At 42.6% G+C, this 25,748-nt stretch overlaps 1 protein-coding gene across 3 annotated transcripts in view; it reads left to right on the top strand.

Moving 5' to 3' along the window:
* Positions 1 to 25,748, top strand: part of LOC122564555 (cadherin-20-like) — a 153,981-nt gene that overhangs the window by 53,152 nt on the left and 75,081 nt on the right. The window contains exon 2 of one of the 3 annotated variants that reach the window (XM_043719618.1): positions 24,289 to 24,459. The exons of 1 other annotated variant lie outside the window; for it this stretch is intronic. The gene's annotated coding sequence lies outside the window, so the exon portion shown is untranslated. Of the gene's footprint in view, positions 1 to 24,251; positions 24,460 to 25,748 lie in introns of all 3 variants that reach the window. One more of the 3 variants, XM_043719617.1, reaches the window with a different exon arrangement.

Genomic DNA, 25,748 nt, shown 5'->3' with positions numbered 1-25,748 from the left:
CCTGTTCCCTAGATGCTGCCTGACCTGCTGCGTTTTTCCAGCAACACATTTCCATCTCTGATCTCCAGCATCTGCAGACCTCACTTTCTCCACACTATTCAATGAGTTGAGTGAACAGGCCGACAGTTGGTGTGTTACAATTGTTTGCACCATCTCTGGGAGAAAGAAGGATGGTTCATTCTTGTTTCTGATCCCAGGCACTCAGCAATGGCTACTTGCCTGCCAGACCCGTAAACAGTTCTTATCTCCATCATCGAAATGCACTGGAGAAGATGCAAAAAGAATTGACTAGGACAATACCAGAGCTGGGAGATTATAGCTATCAGGAAGGATTGAACATGTTGGGTATCCTTTCTCTAGAAGAGGGAAGACTGAGCAAACCCTGAAAGAGGGCTTTAGGATTATGGAAGGGGTTTCCTGAGTCAACTTTTGGATTATACTGCCACTTGTGGAGAAAGCAGCAGTACATTCCATAAGGATTACGCAATCACAAAATTCCACTGTGGAATTCAGGAGTCAGTTCTTCACCCAGACAGTGCTTAGAATGTGGAACTCACTCCAACAAGGAGTGTTGATTTGAATAGCATGGATATTTTCAAAGGGAATCTGAATAAGGACAAGAAGGAGAAAGGAACAGAAGGGTATGTTTGAGGAATTAGATGAACAAGGGTGCAAGTAATGTCGTGCAGAACATAAATAATGACGTGCACTTGTTGGGCTGAATGGCCTGCTCCTGTAATGGATGTCCCAGATAGTTTCCTAATTAACCTGCTCAGAGATATTCTTACATTTCTCTGGAGTAGGTGGGACTTATGTAGTGACTGTAATGAGGTCAGCCAGGTGGCCCTCATAGAATATGAGTTCTCTGATTGAGCTGTTAACCCGATCCAATCAGGGAGCCCTGGCTGACAGATAGGAACAGGAGTGCCAAAAGTTCTGTTCACTCTGAGAGCTGGCTCTGAGGGAGCTGGATCAGTGTCAAGTACTCTCCACGTGTAAATAAAGGGGGCCTGGGTGACGGGACACTGGTCCCTGTGGAGGTATTTCAACTTGAACCTGAACCTCCTGGCTCAGAGGTAAATGCATCACAACAACCCTTGTGTTGTTAATATTAGATTGTTCAAGACACAGTCCTCAATGGCAAGGCCAGCATTTATTGTCCATCTATAGTTTCCTGAAGCAGATATTGTTTAACCAGAGATGTTATGACACAGATCTGTAGCAGGTGGGACATGAACCCACAGTTCCTATCTCAGAGATAAACTGCACCACAAGAGGACCCGTATTGTATGTCCTAGAGATTTTCCAATCAACCTGTTCAGAGATGTTATTACCTACCTCTGGAGCAGGTGGGTAATAAACCCTGGACTTCTGGCTCTGAGGTAGAGGCACTACCAGGCTCAGAGAAGACTTGTACTCTCTGCACGATGTAATATTTTGTAATGAATGTCTGGTGGAACAGCTTGGGTTCACGACAGAACAGAAACTCACCGAGAATGTTTTTCATCTGTCTCGCTTAATATCCCACCAGCTGCTGGCTTTACCCACTGAGCCTTTGAATTCGAATGTTTTGTTCAGCAAGAGTCACCTTTTAATTATAATCTCTTTCTGACAGTTGCAGCACTTTTGAAATTAACAGCTGCATGTTTTGCACACAGATCACAACCTCCTTCAACAACGGCAGAAACAGGGGATATAAGAGCAAAGGACATCCGCTTCATGATCAAATCTTTAATTGGTGCAAGGAAACTTGTCTTTCTTTTAGCAATTTGATCCATGAGGCGGGGGAGTGGGCGGGAAATAAGAAAATATCTGAGTGACTTTTTTATTTCCCAACTTCCAGCATATAGTGCTGAACATATAATAGATTTATTACAGTATTGTGCGAAAAGAACATTTCTGCAATGTCAAATTTCAGGCAAGTCATTATCAAAGATTTATTTTCTTCTGTTGTGAATGAGGTGCTTGGAATTTGTTCTGTTTAACTGCAGTATATTTTTTAAAAATATAAAATCCCCTAATTTGGATGCACAAAAGCAAAAAGCACAAATTTAACCAGTAAATAGATCTCATCTCAGTCTTCAGTTGGTGTTGTTTATTCTTGAGATAGTGCCCTCTGGTCCTAGACTCTACCATGAGGGGAAACATCTTCTCAGCATTGACCCTGTCAATCCCTTTAATAATCCTATATGTTTTAAACGTGTCTCGGTCTCTTGGGGAAAAATGTAAAGCATTATCAGATAAACATAGCTCAGTACCTACACTTAAAGAATGCAATATTTACTCATTTTGACTAATCAACCTAATAAATTTTGGGAATTGATTTTTTTAATCACAAAACTTTCAAAGCAAAATTAAGTGCGAAAATGTCAGAAGTACATAGTCAGTCATTTAGCATGTAGAATAGAAACAAGGACTGGTGGCAAATTTAACGTGAAACATTGAGAAGATGCTGTACGTAATATTTTAACTCCCAAGAAAATTCAACAGTACAAAGCACAAATGACTGACTTCATTGTCCCTCCCTCAAATAAAGGCAGAAATTGCTGCAAATGTATAGTAGGGCAGTGAGGTGCTGAAAAAGCAGAGATGTTGTTTATAATGAGTAGTCTGTCATAGTTACAAAATTGCAAGTGTATCTTAAAATTTAGTTGACATTTAGAAGGTTTGCCACTGAATATTCAAGGAGAGATACAAATATCCCTAACAATATTTATCATTCCTAACAATATTTATCATACCTACCTCTGGGAAAGACAATAATTCATGTCTCACTCATAAACTGTATGGATTGTTACAGTACAAATCTGATTACATGTCCTCTGTACAAATCTTCAAGCATTGTTCTAGAAGTGACTTTTTAATTACACATGCCAGGGTATTGTGAGTTTACAGTTCAATGAATTCCAGTGCGTATGCATCAGGGTCAAAATTATGATGCTTCACTTTGTTGACCCAGTTTCCTGCACCACTGTTAGTGCAGCTACAACACGATTAACCAGACCTGACTGTCACATTTCAGGTTGCATTGTGGGAGACAGAGAAAGCAGGCACACTCTAAAATAGACTGGCAATTCCAATTCACCTGATCTCCATCCTGCTCCACCTTTTCCCATTTTCCACGCACACTTCTCTCAGTACAGTTTATGAATGTTTAGAATTCTCTATCTCAGGAAGCTGTGTCGGCTCAGTCATTGACTATTTTCAAGACTGAGACAGGTTTAAAACATATAGGGGCTTGGCAGGGTAAATATTGGGAGGATATTTCCCCTCATACGAGAGTCTAGGACCAAAGGGAAAATTCTCAGAATAAAGGGACACCAATTTGAGATGAGAAGGAATTTCCTCCCTCAGAGTGGAGAGTCTTTGGAACTCCTTGTCACAAAGAGCTGAGTATAAAAGTCCTTGTGTATAGTTAAGGCTGAGATAGATTCTTGATGGGCTGGGGAATCAAGCGATATAGGGAAAGGGCAGCAAAGTGAACGTGAGGACTGTTAGATCAGCCACGAAACTGTGGAATGGTGGAGCAGGATTGAGGAGCCAAAAGGCCTTCTTCCTGTTCTAATTTCTTACGGTGTTACGCAATCAGTTGATTTTTGGATATTAAGGGAATCAAGGAATGATGGAAATTTGTCAAGAAAGTAAAGCTGAAGCAGATTTTCATTGAATCCCTACAGTGTGGAAACAGGACCTTCGGCCCAGCAAGTCCATACTGACCCTCCGAAAAGTAACCCACCCAGACCCATTCCCGTATTACTCTACATTTACTCCTAACTAAAGCATTTAACCTACAATTCCCTGAACACTATGGGCAATTTCACATGGCCCTAAACCTCTAACTCTGCACCACCCTCTTGAACTGTGCTACTCAGCTCCTTTCCTCCCATCTTCCTGACGAAGGACTTATACTCAAAATGTCGACTCTCCTGCTCTTCAAATGCTGCCTGAGCTGCTGTGCTTTTCCAGCACCACACTTTTTGGCTCTAGATTACAAGTTCAGTAACACTGCCTTCCCCCAAGACTTGATCCATTGGCTTCTCTGCATCAGAAGCTCAGAGATGTGGTGCTTCCACAGCGATGGCATCATGTTCAGATAATAAAGAAGTGCAGAGCCTTATGCAGCAAGGTCTGGGCAGCAGCCAGACTTTGGAAGTGCAAGTACTATTCATATCACACCAGTGCCAGGCAACAATCATGTCCAACAAGAGGGCTTTGGCATTACCCTTGACTTCGAATGGTATTACGCCAAGAGTCTCACCATCAGTGTCACTGAGGTCACCCATTACCTAAAAGCTCAGCTGATTGCAGCAGCAAGTCAGAGGTTGGAGATGGTATTCACTTCCGGACTCCCAGAGGTCATCCAGCACCTGCCAGGTACCTGCTGGGAGTCTGAAATCAGCCTCCAACTACCTGGGTGAGTGCCATATCTGTACCTCACAAGATGCCCACCTGGTCAACAGCTGATGCAGCAGTTGTTGCAACGCAAACAATCTGCAGGGTAGACCCCAAAACACATTTCTTCAGCAGTATCGCCCTAAGTTACAACCACCTAAAAATGCAAGGGGTAACAGGCACAAGGGAACACAATGGCTAAGGGACTATATCATTATTGTTTCACTGCCATTGGGTCAAAATTCTGGAACACCACCCCCTCCCAAAAACCCACATCCCAAAGACTGCAGCTGTTCAAGACGTTCACTTTCTCAAGACAACTAAAGGTGAGTGGTAACTGCTTCAGGGTATTAATAGGAAAAGACAGAGTGGATATAGATAAACTATTTCCACTGGCTGGGGATCCCAGAACCACGGGCACAGTCTGGGGATTAGAACCAGAGCATTCAGGAGGGATGTTAGAAATCACTCTGACACACAAAGGGTGGTAAATATTTGGAATTCTCTTCCACAAATACTAAACCAGCTGTTAGTTTTAAATCTGAGGGGTTTTTTTTGTTAAGCAAAGGATATGAGCCAAAGGCAGATATATGGAGTTAGGCTATAGATCAGCCATGACCTCATCGAATGGTGTAACAGGACCGAGGGGCTGAATGGACTACCCCTGTTCCTATGTTGGAGGAGGGGAATATTTGTATTCCTAGAATTAATTAAAATGTCCAGTGCAGGTGATACCTCATGAGTCTTAACTGATGTGCTGGGTAAGTTCAGACCTATGTGAAAGGTTTACGATGTAAAAGCTCTCTTAAATTTGAAACAGCAAACCTAACTTTGAGTCGTAAGATAATGTTGAATCTAACCGTTAGGAATGATGGGTATGAAATGTTCTGCAGCCCGACCAAACATTTAATGGGCTTTTCTAGCTCCTCACCAATAAGCTGAAAGAACTGGCTTAGATATGGTCAAACTGGAAATTCAAAGTGAAAAGTTGGTGAATATGGTATCTTAAAATTCTGCATTCCAAAGGAAGTCTGGGACTGTACCCTTCAGTTTCTCTTGAGACATTATAAAAGCACTGTAATCAGTTTTTAATTGAAGATTGAGCTCTAGTTTCCTATCAATGCTGAGGTGACCACCTTATTTATACTGTTTAAATCAGCATAGGATTGCTCCAGTTGCTCTTGAATGCATTTTGTACCCCAACTAAGAAAGAAACAGGCAAATTGTATGCATGAGATCTTTTGTTCGTTTTAATTAAATTTTACACGCTCTAGTCTAACTGGAGTCTTTTCATGGGTTTTAAAAGCAGGTGTTCCCAACAGAGCCTGCTACCAGGTGCAGAGATAATAAACTGCGTCCTCCTCAGCAAACTACCATCTCCCCCACCCCCCACTCCACCCGCTGTAACTAGTGGCCTGTGTGGAGTTTCTCTTTGTCAATTTGTCTTGGTTGGAAAACTAGAATTGCATCATTTTCACGCGCTGTTGAAAACAACACTGCACTATTTATTCGTACTGGATGGCGTGTGAAGTTCTGCAGTGGAGATACAACCTGCAGAAATTCTTATTTTAAGACAGCTTTATAAATAGGAATTATTGATTAAAAGACCGAAGCAACTGCCTATTGTTTGCTCTTCTTCAATTCCTCATAACTTTTTTGAATTGTTTTGATTTCAAACCCTGGGAACCACTTAATACCGAAGAAATGTTTTACACTTAAGAGAATTCAGTCGTGTTCCTGTCAGTGTAAGAAAACATTTTCAATCTCTGAAATTACAAAAGCAAATACAAAAGTACTAGCATTGTTGGAGAGAAGCAAATATTCAAGTTAGCTCCAAAGTGGATGGACAAGTCAAACAGAAGCAATGACTTGTATTTATAAAGTGCCTTTAATGAAATAAAGCATCCGAAATAAAAAAAATAAAACAAGGTACTGCAGATTTTTAAATTTCATTCTTGAGATGAGGGCATTGCTGGGTGGGCCAGCATTTATTGTCCATCCCTAATTGCCTAGAGGGCAGTTAATAGTCAACGGCATTGCTGTGGGTTTGGAGTCACATGTAGGCCTGACAGATATCCTAACCTAATCTAGTCCCATTTGCCAGCACTTGGCCCTTATCCCTCTAAACCCTTCCTATTCGTATACCTATCCAGATGCCTTTTAAATGTTATAATTTTACCAGCCTCCACAACTTCCTCTGGCAGCTCATTCCATACATGCACCACCCTCTGGGTGAAAAGGTTGCCCCTTAGGTCCTTTTTATATCTTTCCCCTCTCGCCTAAACCTATGGCCTCTAGTTCTGGACTCCCCCAGCTCAGGGAAAAGATCTTGTCTATTTAACCTCTCCATGCCCTTCATGACTTTATAAACCTCTGTAAGGTCACCCCTCAGCCTTCGATTCTCCAGGGGAAAAAAGCCCCAGCCTGTTCAGCCTCTTGGACTGAGAGTTCTGTTTCTATGATACACATATTTATGACCAGGTGAGGATGGTAATTTACTTCTATAAAAGACATCAGTGAATAAGAACAGAAATTGCTGGAAAAACTCAGCAGGTCTGACAGCATCTGTGGAGAGAAATCGGGCTTAATGTTTCCGGTCAAGAATTTTATTGAATTTAACTTTCGCCCTCTACCATGGCCTGGATCCCCAGAAAATTAGCTGGGTTACTGGATGAATGTTCCAGTCATAATACACTAGGCCATCACATCCCCCTAGGAGGCTGGAAATCTGAAAATACAAATTGCTGGAGAAACTCAGCAGGTCTGGCAGCATCTGGAAAGAGAGTAAATGTTAATGTTTCAACTGACTGTCAGAATTGTTGAGTTGAAATATTAACTGTCTCTCTCTCAGATGCTGCTAGACCTACCCAAAAATGGAAGTTCTTGTTGCCCAGCAGTAGTGATTCTACTTCTGGGCTAAGAATTCAAACCTCACTTCAGGATATGATGGCTCTGGAAATGTGCCATAATATGTCTAAATAAATTGGTTATTTTAAAGAAAAACAAGAGCTTCATGTTAGCATTATGAAGACATCAGTGAACAAAAACAGAAATTGCTGGAAAAGCTCAGCGGGTATGACAGCATCTATGGAGAGAAATCAGGGTTAATGTTTCAGGTCAAGTGACCTGTCCAGAACATGAGTGAACCAGATGGGTTTTTCAATAATGGTTTCATGGTCAGCATAGAATCTTAATTCCAGATTTTTAGTGACTCTACCTCTGGGCTAAGAAAGGTTTGGATTCAAACCTCACTTCAGGATATGATGGCTCTGGAAATGTGCCATAATATGTCTAAATAAATTGATTATTTTAAATAAAAACAAGAGCTTTATGTTAGCATTATGAAGCAAACGTATGAGCTCCAAGAACACAGAATACTCTTAAAGGAGGAATAAGAGTGAGAGGGATCGGGCTCAGGCAGATGAAGGCAGATGTGGGGACAATCAAAAACCAAGCATGCTCAAGAGACCAGGAGCAGAGGGGCGTGGGATTGGAGGAGATTAGAGATAGGGAGGAGCAAGGTCATGGAGAGGTTTGAAAACAAGAAGCAGACCTTTAAAATTGAGAATAGAGGTATTCATTGCTTAAACAGGAAGGAAGAGCTCAGGAAGTTTATTGAGTGAGGAGTGGTTAATTATTCAATTATAAATAAATTACATTTAATATTATATATTCTTTGACCACGGCTGGAAAATAGGTATTTACAGAAATAAGCTTGTAGTCATAACATTCCACACTTACAATAACTTGCATTTATACAGTGCCCTACTTCAAGAACTAATGTTCAAAACACACTGAATCAGATGAGGAAATATGAGGAACGGTGCTTTGTAGAAAAGGCAGTTTTTAAGGAGGGTCTTAAAGGAGGAGGGAAAGTCTGAAAAATCAAAAGAACTGCAGATGCTGGAAATCAGAAACAAAAACAGAAATTGCTAGAGACTCAGCAGGTCTGGCAGCATCTGTGGAGAGAAATCAGAGTTAACATTTCAGGTCCAGTAATCCTTCTTCAGAATTGATAGTAGCCAGGGACAAGTTGTTTTTTTATACAGTAGATAAGGTGTGGGGTGGGTAAGGAAACGATAGGTGGGGATAGAGCCTGAAAAGAGAGAGAAAGACTGTTGGTCAGACAGGGGAGTGGGTAAAGATCAGTCTAGGAGAATGAATAGCTGCTAATGGACACCATTAGTGGCTGACAATGGGTAGATCCCCGTGTAATGACAAGGGCCTGGTGTGTGGGCTGCAGGAAAGCATGGGGAAATGAGCTCAAGCCCTAACATTGTTGAACCCAGAAGGGTCTCGAGTTCCCAAGCAGAAAATGAGATGCTTTTCTTCCAGCTGGCGCTGGGCTTCACTGAGGCACTGCAGCAAACCTGACACAGAGATGTTGTCCAGGGAACAGGGTGGGGTGTTAAACTGGTAGGCAACTGGAGCTAACGATCCTCCGGATGATGATGATGCTTGCGGGGTGGTAGGTAAGGACAAGGGGAACGCTTTGGCTGTTGCAGGCAGGAAGGAAGAGAGGGGGTGAGGACAGAAGTACAAGAGATGGGTCGGACCTGGCTGAGGCCCCTGTCTACCATGGTGCTGGAGAATCCTCAGTTCAGGAAGATGGACATTTCAGAGGCTCGCTTGTCGAAATTGACATCATCAGAACAGATACAATGGAGATGGAGGAACTGGAAGAATCGATTCCCATCTTTACAGGAAGCAGGGTATGAGAATGTATAATCAGGGTAACCATGGGAGTCGGTGGATTTGTAGTGGATATTGGTGACCAGCCTAACCCCAGAAATGGAAACATTAAGGAAGGAATGGGAGGACTCAGAGATACCCCACTGGTCCTCACCTACCACCCCACCAATCTCCATGTACAGCGCATCATCCGCCGTCACTTCCGCCACCTCCAAACAGACCCCAGCACCAAGGATATATTTCCCTCCCCTCCCCTATCAGCTTTCCGTAGAGACCACTCCCTCCGCGACTCCCTTGTCAGATCCACACCCCCCACCGACCCAACCTCCACTCCCGGCACCTTCCCTTGCAACCGCAGGAGGTGCAACACTTGCGCCCACACCTCCCCCCTCACTTCTCTCCAAGGCCCCAAAGGAAGCTTCCATATCCACCACAGATTCACCTGCACCTCTACCCACATCATCTACTGCATCTGCTGCAGCCGGGGTGGCCTCCTCTATATTGGGGAGACAGGCCGCCTACTTGCGGAGCGATTCAGAGAGCCAACCCAACCAACCTGTAGCACAGCATTTCAACTCCCCCTCCCACTCCACCGAGGATATGCAGGTCATTGGACTCATCCACCGCCAAACCACAACAACCCGACGGTCGGAGGAGGAGCGTCTTATCTTCCGACTGGAAACCCTCCAACCCTGCTGTGCTGTTCCAGCAATCAAGTTTCAACTTTGATCTCCAGCATCTGCAGATCTCACTTTCTCCTCGAAGATTTCAACCTACTGCGAATCCTCTTACAAGGATGCCTTCCTTGAAGAAGCTCTCTGCCTCTCATTCCTGAAGAAGGGCCTGTGCCCGAAACGTCGAATCTCCTGTTCCCTGGATGCTGCCTGACCTGCTGTGCTGTTCCAGCAATAAAGTTTCAACCAGGACTCAGAGATAAGCCAAGCAAAGATGAAGGGGGGGTGGAAATTGTAAGCACAATGCCTAAACTTTTCCAATTCCAGATGAGAGAGGGAAGCAGCACCAATGATATTATCGATTAACCAGAGAAATGTGGGTGGAGCCTGGAATAGGACTGGAACAAGGAATGTTCCACATACCCCACAAAGGGCCAGACATCACTGGGGCCCATGTGGGTATGCATAGCCACCCCTTTGACCTGAAGGTAGTGAGAGGAGTTAAAAAGGAAGTTTGGAGTGAGGATGAGCTCAGCCGGACAGAGGACGTGGTGGTGGGTGGGGATGGTTCAGACTATTACTCCAGGAAGGATCAGAGAGCTCTGAGACCAACATTCCTTGTTCCAGTCCTATTCCAGCCCCCACCCAGATTTCTCTGGTGTATCGATAATACCATTGATGCTGCTTCCCTTTCTCGTCTGGAATTGGAAAAGTTTAGGCATTGTGCTTACAATTTCCACCACCTTCTCATCTTCACTCGGCCCATCCTGATGGGGGATGGACGTGTAAAGGGATTGTACATCCATGGGAAAGAGGAAGCAGTTGGTGCCCACAAATTGGAAATTCTGAAACTGATGTTACCTCGGAGGAATCACGGATGAAAGTGGAAAGAGACTTGACAGGGGGTGAAAAACATCAGATTGAGATAGAAAGGGATGAGTTCTGTGGAGCAGAAGGCAGAAACAATGGGCCTACCTGGGCAGGCCTGTCGGGATCAGGTGGTTGAAATCTGGTGAAGTGAGAATGTTAGGATGCACGAAATATGAGATTTAGAGGATTTGAGGGGAGGGTAGTCAGGCTGGAGGTAGGGATGAGTGAGACCACAGAGGGATCTGAGTATAGGATCTAAAGGTTAAATGCTGTAGGCTGTCTTGGGGAAGTATTGAGGGCGACTGCTGCAGGCATCAGGGTTCACCAACTCTGAACTGATCCCCACCATAGCTCAAAGACAAGCTCGTTCCTTCCATAGATCCCAAACTCTAAGCGGAAACAGTGCAATGATGCACACTCTTGTGGGAGTATCAATACCAAAAACATATGAAAGCGGGGCAGGTGCAGGCCATTTAGCCAGTCAAGTCTGCTATATCATTCAACGAGGTCATGGCTGATCTTCTGCCTCGACCCGACCTTCCGGCACTCTCTCCATATTCATTTATACCTTTTGTACTTGTAAGTCTAAAACCTGTCTTGACAATGACTCAGTACAGCAATTAATGACTGAAGAAATCTCTCTTCATCTCTGAACTAAGTGATTATTTTAGAACTGTGACTCTGTATTCTAGATTCCTCAGCCAAGGGAAAAAATATTCACTGCCTCTATCATCAAGTTCCTTAGAAGAACTGTACACATTTCAATCAGATCACCTCTCATTCTTCAAAACGCTGGAGGATGTAGGCCTACCCAACTCCATCCCTCCTCATCAGAACCAATGAACATTGGTTACACTCCCACCAGGCCAAATGTGTCCTTCCTGAGGTAGGACTGCACACAATACTCTAAAACTGATTTTACCAAATACTATAACATTATGCTAAGACTTTACTTCTGTGCAGAATTCCAACCCTTTGTGACAAACGTTAACTTGGCCACCAACTACCGGGAAGGAGAAAGTGAGGTCTGCAGATGCTGGAGATCAGAGCTGAAAATGTGTTGCTGGAAAAGCGCAGCAGGTCAGGCAGCATCCAAGGAACAGGAGAATCGACGTTTCCTGAAGAAGGGCTTATGCCCGAAACGTCGATTCTCCTGTTCCCTGGATGCTGCCTGACCTGCTGCGCTTTTCCAGCAACACATTTTCAGCACCAACTACCGGGAACTCATCAACAACCTAGCCCCTAATTTTGGTGTGAAATTGCTGTTGAAGATAATACTTTCAGATAGCTTTCCATTCTTAATGTATCGTTTCCATAAGCCCAGATGTCTTTCGATGGATGTGTTGTGGGCTTTGCCTCCAGCGGGGGTATCTTTATCTGTTGCAACGGTGCTTCTGTTATTCCTCCTTATGTAGGAAACTGGGATGTAAATAATGTGGTTTTGTAAGATCCAACAGAACATTTATTACAGCTCACCCAGATGTACAAATATTACATTCACTGATACATTCATATCTGGGTTAACATTAAGACATTGGATTACAAAGAATAGTACACTTTCAAAAGCCTGTTGTGCTTCAAGTGGCCTTAATTAAGGTGGATTCTGAGACCTTTATACCCCCAGGTCACGTGCAATGCTATAATCACACAATAAGCATTACTCTTAAAAATATAGGAACACAGTGTCTTTTAACCATTTACTAACACACTGACTATGAGACATAACACATGATGCATTCAACTGATGTCATTCCATCTAATGGAAAATTCCATAAATGTAAGCAATCACAGGAATCTGGTAGATCAGCCAGTTACCCACAGATTATACAGAAAATTGACTCATTGGATGTATATTGCCTAATTGAAAGACATATTGGAAGAATGGATAATATCAAAGCAACTGAGCTGTTGCATATTGCACATATCCACTGACCTTTGAAATATCAAGGCTTGTTCAGATTTCTATGACATTAAAAGTTGTTGATAGGGGTTTAAGATGCTTTCAATATTGACAGAATGTGTGCAACAAATATGATTCAAGCTTCAATTCACAGCAACCATTTAGCGATGAATATTCAAAAGAGAAATCTAACACGTGTTACACACCTATTACCGAAATCAATGTTTCATTCCTCAGGACAATTACTGTTTATGATGCAAAGCAACATAGTGTGACAGAAATTCAAATGGGTTTGCACTCCCTTGTGTCATTTTCAGCGTGCTGACATTTCAAGGTTGATGTTCACATTGGCTCTGCGTCTGAGGCATCTACAGAAGTCAATTTGAATACTTAAACACTCATTAGTGAGCACTTCAGCATTTGTTTCCCCAACATCTCCTTTATATTTAAACGTGAATACAAGGAGGTGACAGAGTCAGACTTCTGCTCAAAGTAATCAACAGGAGGAAAGGAAAATGCAAGTTATTTTGCCCTTAAAGTACAATTGCTGAAAAATCCAAAACAATCCTTTTTTGTATTAATTCATGAGATGTGGGTGTTCGCCAGCAAGGCCAAGTATTTATTGCCTGTCTGTAATTGCCCTAGAGAAAGTGATGGTGAGTTGCCTTCTTGAACTGCAGCAGCAATGTCGGTTGGCCCCATTAGACATGGTGATCTGTTTTTAATTTACTCTTGTGCCTTGAACATTGCTGCCAAGTCCAATATTTGTTGTCCATCCCTGATGACCATCAAGAAGATGGTGATGTGCAACCAAAAATGAACCACTGCCTTACGTGGTCTGTAGGGAGACCCGTAGAGCTGTTCAGATCCAGGAATCTGACCCAGTGACACTGAAGGAACAGCAATCTAGTTCCAGGTCAGGACGGTGAGTGGCTTGGAAGGGAACTTGCAGGTAATGGTGTTCCCGTGTATCTGCTGACCTTCTGCTTCTTGATGGTAGACGTTACAGATTTGGAAGGTGTTGTTGAAAGCGCCTTGGTGACTTGTCATGATGTATCTTGTAATTGAGACACACTGTGTATGTTGAAGGTGATGGTTGGGGTGCCAATTAAGTGAGCTGCTTTATACAGAAAGATACCAACTGTCTTAAATGTTAATTGGGGCTACACTTAAGCATCAGGCAGCTGGAGAGTGTTCCACCATGCTGCTGATTTCGGTGTTTTAGGTAGACAGGCTTTGGAAAGTGAGGAGGTGGGTTTCTCAACACAGAATGCACAGCTTCTGGCCTGCTTTTGTGACTATAGTATCTATATGGCTTGTCCCAACCATAACAAACCATCCTGCTCTTGCAAAACCCAAAACACTGTATCCAACATTTAAACGTGATTTCATGATTGGACAAATGCATTAAATAATCCCAAGTGTGTTAATAATTACACTAATTTTAAATTTTAGTGGGCTCAGTATGGCCCACTTGCATGTACTGAAAATTATTTATTGTAATTATACTCAAGTTGTTTATAATCAAACAATGTCAGGTTAAAACAAGAGCATCTTGTTTTAACCTGACATTTAGTGGGCGGCACGGTGGCACAGTGGTTAGCACTGCTGCCTCACAGCGCCAGAGACCCGGGTTCAATTCCCGCCTCAGGCGACTGACTGTGTGGAGTTTGCACATTCTCCCCGTGTCTGCTTGGGTTTCCTCCGGGTGCTCCGGTTTCCTCCCACAGTCCAAAGATGTGCAGGGTCAGGTGAATTGGCCATACTAAATTGCCCGTAGTGTTAGGTAAGGGGTAAATGTAGGGGTATGGGTGGGTTTCGCTTCGGCGGGTCGGTGTGGACTTGTTGGGCCGAAGGGCCTGTTTCCACACTGTAATCTAATCTAATCTCATCTTCTTGTTTAGACCCTCTAGAGGATGTTGCTCTCCCTTCATAAACCAAATAGATCCTTAAAGGTAACCAAAGAAAGAGGAATGGTGGGTCATTCCTTCCATCCACAAATATCACAACCACATTGTCAAAACAACATGCGAATTCCATCTACATTGACGAAGCCTTGCAGGTCAACTGCAAAATGTCCTCACAGGAAAGGAACCAGAAAACAAAAGCTGCTATTTCACAAAGTTGGCATTGATGGGCATTACAATGATGACAGTGTTCAGTGCCCATTGTTTAAGTGAACTTTGCCTGTTCAGGTGAGTGAGAACGATTGCCTGACATTAAGGCAGATGAAAGAGCTCTCTAGGTACTGAAGCTGTAATTCCTAGCCTGCCTATCCTTGTCCCAGGGCAGGGAAAGTTTTAGTGCCACCTTCTGAATAGTTGATTCATTTGTCAAGTTCATTGGCCAAATCCACTACGTTGGCAGAAGATGGCACATGTATTTGAAAGGTTAATGAGCAGGTAAAAAAAATGCTTCTGAAAAATAGCATTAGTAACCCATGGCTAACCCTGGATAGGGTAACAAGTCAGACATAACTACAGAGTCATTAGACTGTCTTAGTCATGTGTGAATTATTGGAATCAATTATTAGAGCTAAACACCGTCCAATCTTCCTTGATATCTTTGAGGATGTGATAGCCCAGATAATCTGTGATAAGTCTTACTTTGAATGACAATGTTCCACGCCAATAAAACAGACACTTGAGCCCAAATGTCACTGAAATTCAGGGGAAAATACTTGTTGAGAAGTTAACTGAAAGGTAGGAAACAATGAGGTGAGGGGTGGGGTGTGTCAGGGAAGTACAAAGTGAAGTGTACTACATTGGTGTTTCTAACTGAGCCAATCAGCTAAACTCAAACACCCAAAGCAAGTGCCAATGAGACCAAACTAAGGAATGATGGTGGTATCTGAGCAGACAGCTCAAATTTGATAGGTTCAAATTAGCAAAGGGGCATTCATAGAAACATTACGGGGTAGTTGCTGTTTAGACTGATGCATGTGTGGTATGGATGAAAGTTTGAAGAGTAGAAGGAATAAGTAAGATGCATTTTAATGAATTGGATTCAGACATTTTTCACATGCTTTGTCCAAAGACATGTCCCTGTTTTAATATTGGCTGAACTGTTTCCTTGGCTGCTTTTACTACTAATGACTTGCTGTCATCTGCCACTGCCAGGACAGATTAAGGGGCAAGTCAGATGTCTACCTCAGCCAGAACAGAAATTGAACCTCACATGGATGGCCAGTGACCTGCTCATGAAAAACAAAAGGACCGACATACTGCTGATAAAGTTAAAAATCATACGACACCAGGTTATAGTCCAACAGGTTTATTTGGAAGCAATAGCTTTTGGAGTGCTGCTCCTTCATCAGGTGGTTGACATGTTAGTGATAGTGTTCTCATAATGAACCTCTTGTCGGGGATTGATTACTTCTGTGAGTTAGTTCATTTAAACCAGGAAAACACATGATAAGTAGCAAAGCAGACCCACAGCAATCGAACAGGCGGGCAGAACCATAGCATTGTACACACATAGCACATGGAGTCCTTTAAAGGTAAACACTCATACATGCAAGGTGCACCTACACCAGCCAGTTCACCAGAGGTTGTGTGTTTGGAAGGTGCTGCCTCAGGGTCTTATGTGTATTTCTGCAGTGCATCATGTAGATAGTACACACTGCTGCTACTGAGCATTGGTGGTGGAGGGAGTGGATGCTTGTGGATGTGGTGCAAATCCTGCAGGGGCTGCTTTGTCCTGAATGGTGTCAAGCATCTTGAGTATTGTTGGAGCTGCCCCCATCCAGGCAAGTGGGGAATATTCCATCACACTCCTGACTTGTGGCTTATAGAACTCAGGTGAGTTACTCCCCACAGTATTCCTAGCCTCTGAACTGCTCTTGTAGCTAATGTGTTTACGTGGTGAGTCCAGTTGGGTTTCATGGCAGATGGTGGAATTCAAGCCTGGGTCCCCAGAACATTAGTTGAGTTTCTGGATTAATATTCTAGTGACAATATCACTAGGGCTGTTGCCTCCCCTAGTTTCGAATGCACCTCCTTCAGTGGTTGGTTCATGAACAATAATGATTCAAAGAAACAAAAATGCTATTGTATATTATTTACAAACATTTATCATTCATGCAGCATTTTTTGGCGCCCACACTGCAGGGAGTGCATTCACCACCCATGCATTTGTAGTGCCTGCAATCTCACTGTCAGTGATACCACCTGTAACTTCAGTAACATAGCCCTGGCCAGACCAATTGCAAACTGTGTTTCCATTATTGTTCAGTGAGTACACATCTCTTACAGCATGGCATTGTCAATGAGATCCTTCTTTCAATGAGAGGAGAAAGAATCACTTACATCCGGTCACCACCTCACTTGGCAATGTGTTGGCAATACAGTGAGGAAGGGCAGTTGGCACTGATTTCCGGTTCCAGACACACGCCAAGAGCACAGATGTCCTGGGTCAGTGCCATTGCAGGAGGTAAGCACTATCTTCAAATCGTTATTAAAATTTAGTAAGTATGATTCAGTATGAGCAGGAGGGAATAATCCCAAGCACATAGAATGCTGGAGAAACTCGGCAAGCCTGGCAGCATCTGAGGAGAGAGTAACCAAGTTAATGGTTCGAGTCCAGTATGACTCTTCTGCAATGAGTTGAAGAGTGTGGTGTTGGAAAAGCACAGCCAGTCAGACAGCATCCGAGGAGCAGGAGAGTCATTGTTTCGAGCATAAGCTCTTCATCAGGAATCAGCTCATGGTTGAAACATTTCGACATTTCAAGCTTATGCTCAAAATGCCGATTCTCCTGCACCTCAGATGCTGCATGACTGGCTGTGCTTTTCCAGCACTACACTCTTGACTCTGATCTTCAGCATCTGCAGTCCTCACTTTCACCTCTTGACTCTCCTGCAAGTTGGATACTTGACTGGCTCAGCCATCCATTCCAGAGATGATGCTCTACTGAAACCTCACTCTCTCTCTTACAAAATCACAGAATTGTTATGGAACAGAAAGGGGCCATTCAGCCCATCGTTCCTCCACCAGTTCTATTCCTTTGGGACAAGTTCCTGTCTTTTTCCCATCTCCAAGCATACCATTTCTATCCAAATTACCATCCAATGCCCCACTTGATCGCCTCAATTGAACCTGCCTCACCACATTTCTAAACAGTGCATTCTAGACCAGTGTCCAAGTGGACAGAACAGGTCAAGGTTGACCAAGTTTGCCCTCATTTTGCACACTGGACCCAAAGGTTGTAGGAGAAAGTGGACAAGGCAGTGGGGGTTTCTGCTGACAGGGAGTCAGAGCATTGTGCTCAATGCAGAGATTGGAGATACAGTGCCAGTGTTCACAAGTGTACACACTGCGAGAGCTTCACATTGACCAGTGGAGTGCTTGTGCTCGGTTTCTGACATTGCTGAGGCATATAAATGGTTGGGCATTCAGTTCCTGCGATGTGAAGTCAGCACAGCTCCAATCAAATTTCCTGAAGCATCTGTTGCAACATTCCATATATATTCAAGCAATAGTCAATCCCGATACCTGAATTTAGAGCTTAAATATCCATAGTGTTTCAATTACCTTGTGCAAGGTTGGGAGCAAGTTTGGTGGTGACTTTCTGCAGAATCGTTTTTCACCATTGCTTTTTTATCATTTTACCATTAGACACACCAGTAGAGAGGCTAGGAAAGCCAGGTTTGTCAAATTCAGCACCACGGCTAGCAACCAGCACTTCTGAAGACCCAGCATGGATTTCAAGCCTTTGAAAGATTCGCTTGTACAAAAGTAAACGGCCCAACTTTTATGCCCAAAAATTCAGTCTCATAAACTCAACGTTTACACAATTATCTAGTTTATGCTTACTTGTGCAGAATGAAATGGTGGAGATCCTTCTTTCACCCCTCACGCATCAAAGTTCTGTGTGATTGCCTGATCCCATTATACACCTATGCACAGTTGATTCCACAGATGCTTCACAGTCTCTGAGTACTTTGGGATGAATGTGTGATCAAAGTTAACAGTATTGTGGAACGATGCCGACTCTTTCACATTAAACTGGGTCAGAAGTGGCTTTGATATTGTTGTGTGTGGGCCTTTCTCCAGTTGCTGTCACTCCCCACATTAGAAAGTCAATATGACAAGCCATAAACGTTTGACCTTATTAAGCACCAAACCATCTTACTTCAGTTGAACTGGAGCCACTAATACTCATGAATCATGTTCTGCTTTGCCCATTCAACTGACAATAATGCCATCGAATAAACTTGATGCCTCTCAGCCCTGAGGTTTCTGGAATGGGCTAGTTGCTGAACTTCATCCAGGGGGACAATCCTGTGGTGCTAGCACACAGTTGATACATGAGGAACCGACATTGCAAGATCTTCTCTGCTAATTGTCTGGATGACCAACTCATGAGGGAAGAGTAAATTTTGACGTGGGGGGATTTGATTTGATTTATTATTATCATGTAACAAGATACAGTGAAAATATTTTGCATGCTAACCAGACAAATGATACCTTACATAAGTACATCAGGGTGGTAGAGCAGACTGCAGAATATAGTGTAACAGCTACAGAGAAGGTGCAGAGAAAGATCAACTGTAATATATGACAAGTCTATTCATAAGTCTGATAACAGCAGGGAAGAAGCTGTTCTTGAATCTGTTGGTATGTGTTTTCAAACTTTTGTATCCTCTACCCAATGGAAGAGGGTAGAAGAAAGTATAACTGGGGTGGGAGGGGTCTTTGATTATGTTAGTTGCTTTCCCAAGGCAGTGAGCAGTGTAGACGGAGTCAATGCAAAGAAGGCTAGTTTTGTGATGGACTGGGCTGCATTCACAACTTTCTGTAATTTCTTGCAGTCTTGGGCAGAGCAGATGCTGTACCAAGCTGTGATGCATCTGGGAATAATGCTTTCTATGGGACATCTATAAAAATTGGTAAGTGTATTTGTGAATATGCTGAACTTCCTTCGCCTTCAGAGGAAGTAGAGCCATTGTTGTACTTTCTTGACTGTAGTGTCGACGCGAATGGACCAGGACAGATTGTTGATGATACTTACTCCTAACAACTTGAAGTTCTCGGGCATCTCCACCTCAGCACCATTGATACAAACAGGGGCGTGTCCTCCACTCTGCTTCCTGAAGTTGATGACCAGCTCCTTCATTTTGCTGTCATTGAGGGAGAGATTGTCATCTTTACACCATGCCATTAAGCTGTCTCTACCCTGTACTCTGTCTCGTCATTGTTTGGGATCATTACTAACCTCTCAAAGCACTCTATAATGGTGCATCTCAGAGCCACTGGGTGGTAGTCATTAAGGCATGTTGCCAGATTTTATTTGGCATCAGCACAATAATGGTCTTCTTGAAGCATTGACTGTGACCAGTGTGGGTGGAGAGGGGAGAGGGGGTCTACTATTACACACTATCTATTGTTAGCCATTAACAGTCCCACTAGCAGCCAGTCATTCTCCCAGGCTGACCATTATACACTCCTGTTTGTCCAACTGCCCTTCTCTCTCTTTGGGCTCTCTCTCCATTATTGTTTTCTCCTTAACCCCTACCTCCACCCTATCTACTGTATAAAATCCAACATTCTCCTACTAGATCAGAAACATTAACTCTGATTTCTCGCCACAGATGCTGCCAGACCTGCTGAGCTTTTCCAGCAATTTCTGCTTTGGTTTTGGATTTCCAGAATCTGCAGTACTTTTGGTTTTTGATTTTGCCATTTTTTTTTTCATTGGGCAATTAATGCATGAGGCATTGATTCGCTCACGGATACTGTCTGCTTCTGGTCGCTTCAGCTCCTGTGACAGTGGGATCGAAACCAAGTAAGCTCTGCAATTGGTGGAGCCAACTAGGCCAAAGAAACAAAGCAAACTCAGAGGCAAGGTCCTCAGCAGAGAAATGTTACTTCATTCAAACTGTGATAACAGAATGCATAGCTCACACATGCAAAGCGAAATATGGCAGCTCAGTTAATAACTTCAAATCTGATGTTGATAGATTATTGCTAGTCAAGAGTAAAATAGGAAAAGGAGGCACAGTAGATGAACAAAGTTAAGAAATGGATCAGTCTGATCTCACTGGAACAGGTTCAAGGGGCTGAATGGCCTACTCCTATATTTCTGTGTTTCCTAAGTTCCTCAGAGAGCAAACAACAGCGATTTGAAATGCCACAAACCATTCTGGTAAATCTGAAAGCATCTGATCATGGAATAGAATCCCTACAGTGTGGAAGCAGGCCATTCACACCGTAGAGTCCACATAGACTCTCTGAAGAGTATCCCATCCTGATTTAGCAGCCCTGCCTTATCCCTGTAACCCTGCATTTCCTGCTGCAAACTCACCTGGCCTGCACATCCCTGGGCATTATAGGCAATTGAGCACAGCCAATCCACCCAACCTGCACATCTTTTGACTGTGGGAGGAAACTCATGGGGGAGAATGTGCAAACTCCACACAGTCAACCACCCAGGGCTGGAATTGAACCCAGACCCATGGCACTGTGAGGCAGCAGTGCTAACCACTGAGCCACCATGCCACCCGGCACAATCATAGAATGTTACTTTTTCACCTGGGATGTTGAGTCTGTCACACAGATATTGGGCCAAATGTGCAAGGAAGACAGGAAATGGCCATTGACAGGTTTCTGACAATGAGCATAGACACCAACTGGGTGGAATGAGGGTGGTGGTGTTGGTGTGAGGATTCTGTAGTCAGTAGAAAGTTCATCCATCCCTTGGTCAGATTTTGTTACACAACTTGAGCACGACTGTGTCCTAAGTCCCTGACACTCCCTGGGCCCCGGAAGGGTTATTCCTTATGAGAGGAACCTGGTCCACTGTAAGTTTGAGGTTCAGGATGTTTTGCTGTCCTCTGGAGGATGCTTTACATCAGTGGCATGATAATGCCTTTCAGGATTACAGGCACTAATGTGCTTGAAAACAAAGAAAAACAGTTTGCATCAGTTCCTATAGTAACCGTCATCTTCAGGGAATGTTAGAGTATTATGTATTATCCAAAAAAATCCCTAATGACCATTGATATATGACTTCATCATTTTGAGTTACTTTTCAGTCATAGACACAATGGAACACTCACCAACAAATTAGCGCTACAAATAGGAAAAATCATTTCTGCATAAAATTCTTTTTGATCTGTTTTATATAATGCTATAGAAGTGTATGTGTTTAAAAGGGAACAGGAATCACAAACACCCCCAAAACCCCTCCTCCACAGTAAAATCAAAGAATGAAGCCTGATTGTTGTAATATTCAATGATTTGATTGATTTTTCTTTGAATGAGTTTATATGTTCCCTGATCTACATTTACTGTGCTTGATTGGGTAGCACCCTTGAGAGCTAAATTAAACAGAAGCTTTCAGGGATAGACCTGAGAAGTCTAAATGTTCGATGTGTGGAGAAATCCTGTAATTGAAGAGATTTTTTTTAAGTGCTGTAAACACACCAGTTGTAGACTCTCAGCAATGTAGAGATGATCCCAGTTTTGTGGGATATATATATTATATATAGCAGTGCACAGACCACAAATACCATACAAGTCATTCCCCAGCTTTGTCATAGCTACCTTCTGGAGAACAAACCAATGATATGAAATTTTCCTTGAAATAAGAGTTTAAAACAGAAATGGCTGCTTCATAGAAAGCCAGTAAGTTTCATCAGTGTGTTTAGAGAAAGGGAATGTCACTTTGGAACGAAATATCTTTCAATGTGAATTATCACTCATTGTGGAAAGGGAGAAATGGGGCTCTCAGAATAATATACATAATATGTGTTCAGCCAATTTGGTGCTAAGGTTTTCTTTCTATTCTAGATGTTAATGGTGATCTTGAATGGAGGTAAAAATTACTTAACCATGCTACCTCAAGTAAAATTGTTCTATATGATTACAAAATAGTCTCAACATTTGACAGGGAAAGAACTGAGAGCCTGCCTGGTGAGACTAGAATTACAGGGTCAGTCATTTAGAACTCGGATGAGGAGACATTTCTTCACACAGAGAGCTGTGAATATTTCAAATTCTCCAGAGCTCAGGGTGCTCAGTTATTGAGTGTATTCAAGACAAAGATTATTCAATTTTGAGGAAATAGAGAGATAGGGGGATAAGGTAGGAAAATGAATTTGAGATAGAAGATCAGCCATGATATTACTGATTGACTCAAGGTGCCAAATGGCCTACTCTTGCTCCCATTTCCTACATCCTGATTAACAAGCTTTGATAACTGAGCCTGCGCAAATTGCAGAATCAACTTCAATTGACCTCAGAAGCCTCGAACTAAATCAACAATACGAGATGATGATTGGTTTCGTTAAGATTTTCCCTCCTGGCTCCAGATCTCAAACTACTTCAGAAATGGTCACTTCCTCCAAAGGATTTCTGGCAGTCCTTCAGATCCCTGTCCAATAAAATAAAGCAATCTTTCAACATTTCTACAACTGCTGCGAATTCTGACCTAGATTTATGTCCTCCCCTGACACCTCCTGTCCAATCCTAGTTTTCTGATGTAAACGTGTGTGGATTTTGTTTTACCGTGCCCTTATACTTGTCTGCATGGTGACTGTATCAAATCTATTTCTATGCTGCATTGTAGGGAGCCACAGTTGGTCTTGTACCTCCATTCCCTCCGTTTTCACAGTGAAAAGAGGGGCCCAGAATAAACCCCTATTCGATTTGTTCTGGTAATTATTACTTTGCTGCTACTGCATAGGCAGCCTTCTGGAGTAGAAGACCACCCAGCCATTTTGTATGGGGCTGGGGGTCATCAGGGTGGGAGGGACAAAAGGAGACAGTCCTTTCTGCTGGATCAGTCAGGCATGTGGAGACAGATTGCCTGGGCTACTAAACTGCTGGAGACTTACTGAGAACATAGCATACGAGGGAAAGAAAGGCTAGAAAAATGAGGTGACTTAATAGCGCAAAGGGAAGATAAAGAATGTTTGGTCAATAAAGGAGCATTTAAAAAAAAGCAAATAAAGCTTTTCATCAACCATCACCATCTGGCTATACTGCATTCAGATGCCATTATGTGAATTTTGACCTATCTGGAACAATAAATTCCTGTTTTTCACTATTCCTTTAAAAATAGAGGTCCCACTTTTTGGAGGAAATGGGAATATTTCCTTCCTCACAGTTCAAATAGAGAACAGTTTTGACAAGATAACCACAAAAATCAAGCCACGTTTTCTTAAAAGCAATTTCTTTCCCAAATGATCATCTTTTCAGAACAATGTTTCTTTCATAAAGTCTTGTTATACCTAATGGCTGTCCTTTGTTCTATTGAATCTTAACAAAACACTGGAAAATGCTGAAGTCAACTTCCTTCATTTCCCAGTGAAGAGACTTTTGCACTGAATAGAAAAATAATGAAAGGACATTTAGAAAAAAAGATGGTTTTGAAAATTGGAAGGCACTTGTAACAAATATTTGAAAACGTGATGGGTTACAGGGCTGATTTTGTTGTGGCTGTCTTTGAGTACTATAGATGTCTCCTTCACTTGACTTGCAAATGCTTAAACGTGAAGTAGGTCTCTTTGTTCTTTCAGTCCTCCCATGCTAGCTTGTGTTTGCATCATCATTTGTTTAGTGTCTGCCTCACTATTACTGGTGGCTGGAGTTCGTGTATTTCTGAATGTAATTTGTATCCCAACTAGTCACTGAAAAGGAAAACTGCTCCCGACCGCCAGCTCCATCCACTCTCCCGCCAACTTTAAAAACATTGTTTGCTCTGATTGGCTTTTCTTCCAGATCTCTTGCCAAAGAAAGTCGATTTGACTGTCAGAAGGTTTTGAATTATTTCAGAGGCAGCTGCGTTAAGGAACTGCAGAGTTGAGTGTTCTTGGTGACTGTCTTGCTCCCAGCCACAACATACAGGACCTGTTACAAGCAAAGGGACACTTGCTTTCGACAAATTAAAGCTAAAAACCTTTAACTTCTTCAGCAAATAATTCACGAGGTAGGAACTGATTTTTTTTGTTTATTCTGTTCCAAAATGAAAGAAGAGAAGGTGCATTTTATTCCCAGTCACTGATTATGGAATTTGAAAGTTGAATGATAGCCTTTCCTGGCATTTTGTTAGCTCCTACTGAGGCTTTCTCTACAATAAGTGTATAATGTTCATTTGTTGGAAGTATCATGATGGTTTTTTTGGCATTTGTTTTACTCCAGTCGTCCATGAGTTGATCAATTGCATTTTTGTGTCAGGAGTACCCACAATAATTTGCGAGTGACAATATTTTATTCAACATGGAAAATTGCAATTACAGTCTACTTGGTAGCGGTTTAGACTTTTACAGCGCCCTCGCAGATTGGGTGATAGAGAGAGAGGCAGGGAAAAATGGAAAGGCAGGAGTAAAAAGTAAATGTTGAAAAGATGGAAAGCGGTGTAGAAAAAGATGGAAAGGTCAAAAGGTGGAGAAATGAACAAGTGGAGAAAATTAGCGAAACGGATGGAAGATTACTGAGGGTATTCAGGAATGTAGAGTTGAGGTTAAAACCAGATCAGACATGTTCTTATTGAAGGGTTTGGAGTAGGCTCGAATGGTCAAGTAGCCTCACCTTGTTCCTTGCTCATGTTTGTATGAATTAAAACAAAGAGCTGAGATTAGGTGCAATGTTTTGTCAGTATGTCTTTATGATCCTTTTCAGTATTAGAATTAAATAGAGGCTTTTTCCTTGTCCACTTTCCCATTATTTAATCCCTTTTAGATACTCTCCATACTTCTAATTGAATGCCATTCACACCACATTACATCTTAGCTCTTCCCTTGCCCATTTCCATTTTTAAATCTGTTGATAGTTGAGATTTCAGTTTGTGGGACATTGCAAGTGTAAACTGATACTTTTTTGGTTTACCAGCGTGATCTGCTCAGACTACTCAGTTAGTAGAATCTCAGAGATGGGCAGAGTCATCACACAGTGGAAAGGACATGAAGAGGCAGTGATGTCACCTTCTCTAACAGCTGCAAGAGACAAAGTCAGAAGTCACACAACACCAGGTTATAGTCCAACAGGTCTATTTGAAATCACAAGCTTTCAGAGCGCTTCTCCTTTGTCAGGTGAAGGTCACTCTAAAAGCAACGCTCTGAAAGCTTGTGATTTCAAATAAACCTGTTGGACTATAACCTGGTGTTGTGTGACTCCTGACCATGTCCACCCCAGTCCAACACCAGCACCTCCACATCACTGCAAGAGACATTCAGCAAAGGGTAATACAGGACATTATCTCCAAATTTCCCTGTGAAT

The sequence above is a fragment of the Chiloscyllium plagiosum genome, chromosome 29 (assembly GCF_004010195.1).
Source record: "Chiloscyllium plagiosum isolate BGI_BamShark_2017 chromosome 29, ASM401019v2, whole genome shotgun sequence".
Taxonomy (NCBI): Eukaryota; Metazoa; Chordata; class Chondrichthyes; order Orectolobiformes; family Hemiscylliidae; genus Chiloscyllium; species Chiloscyllium plagiosum.
The sequence above is the reverse complement of the archived record's forward strand: the minus strand, read 5'-3'. Positions and strand labels throughout refer to the sequence as shown.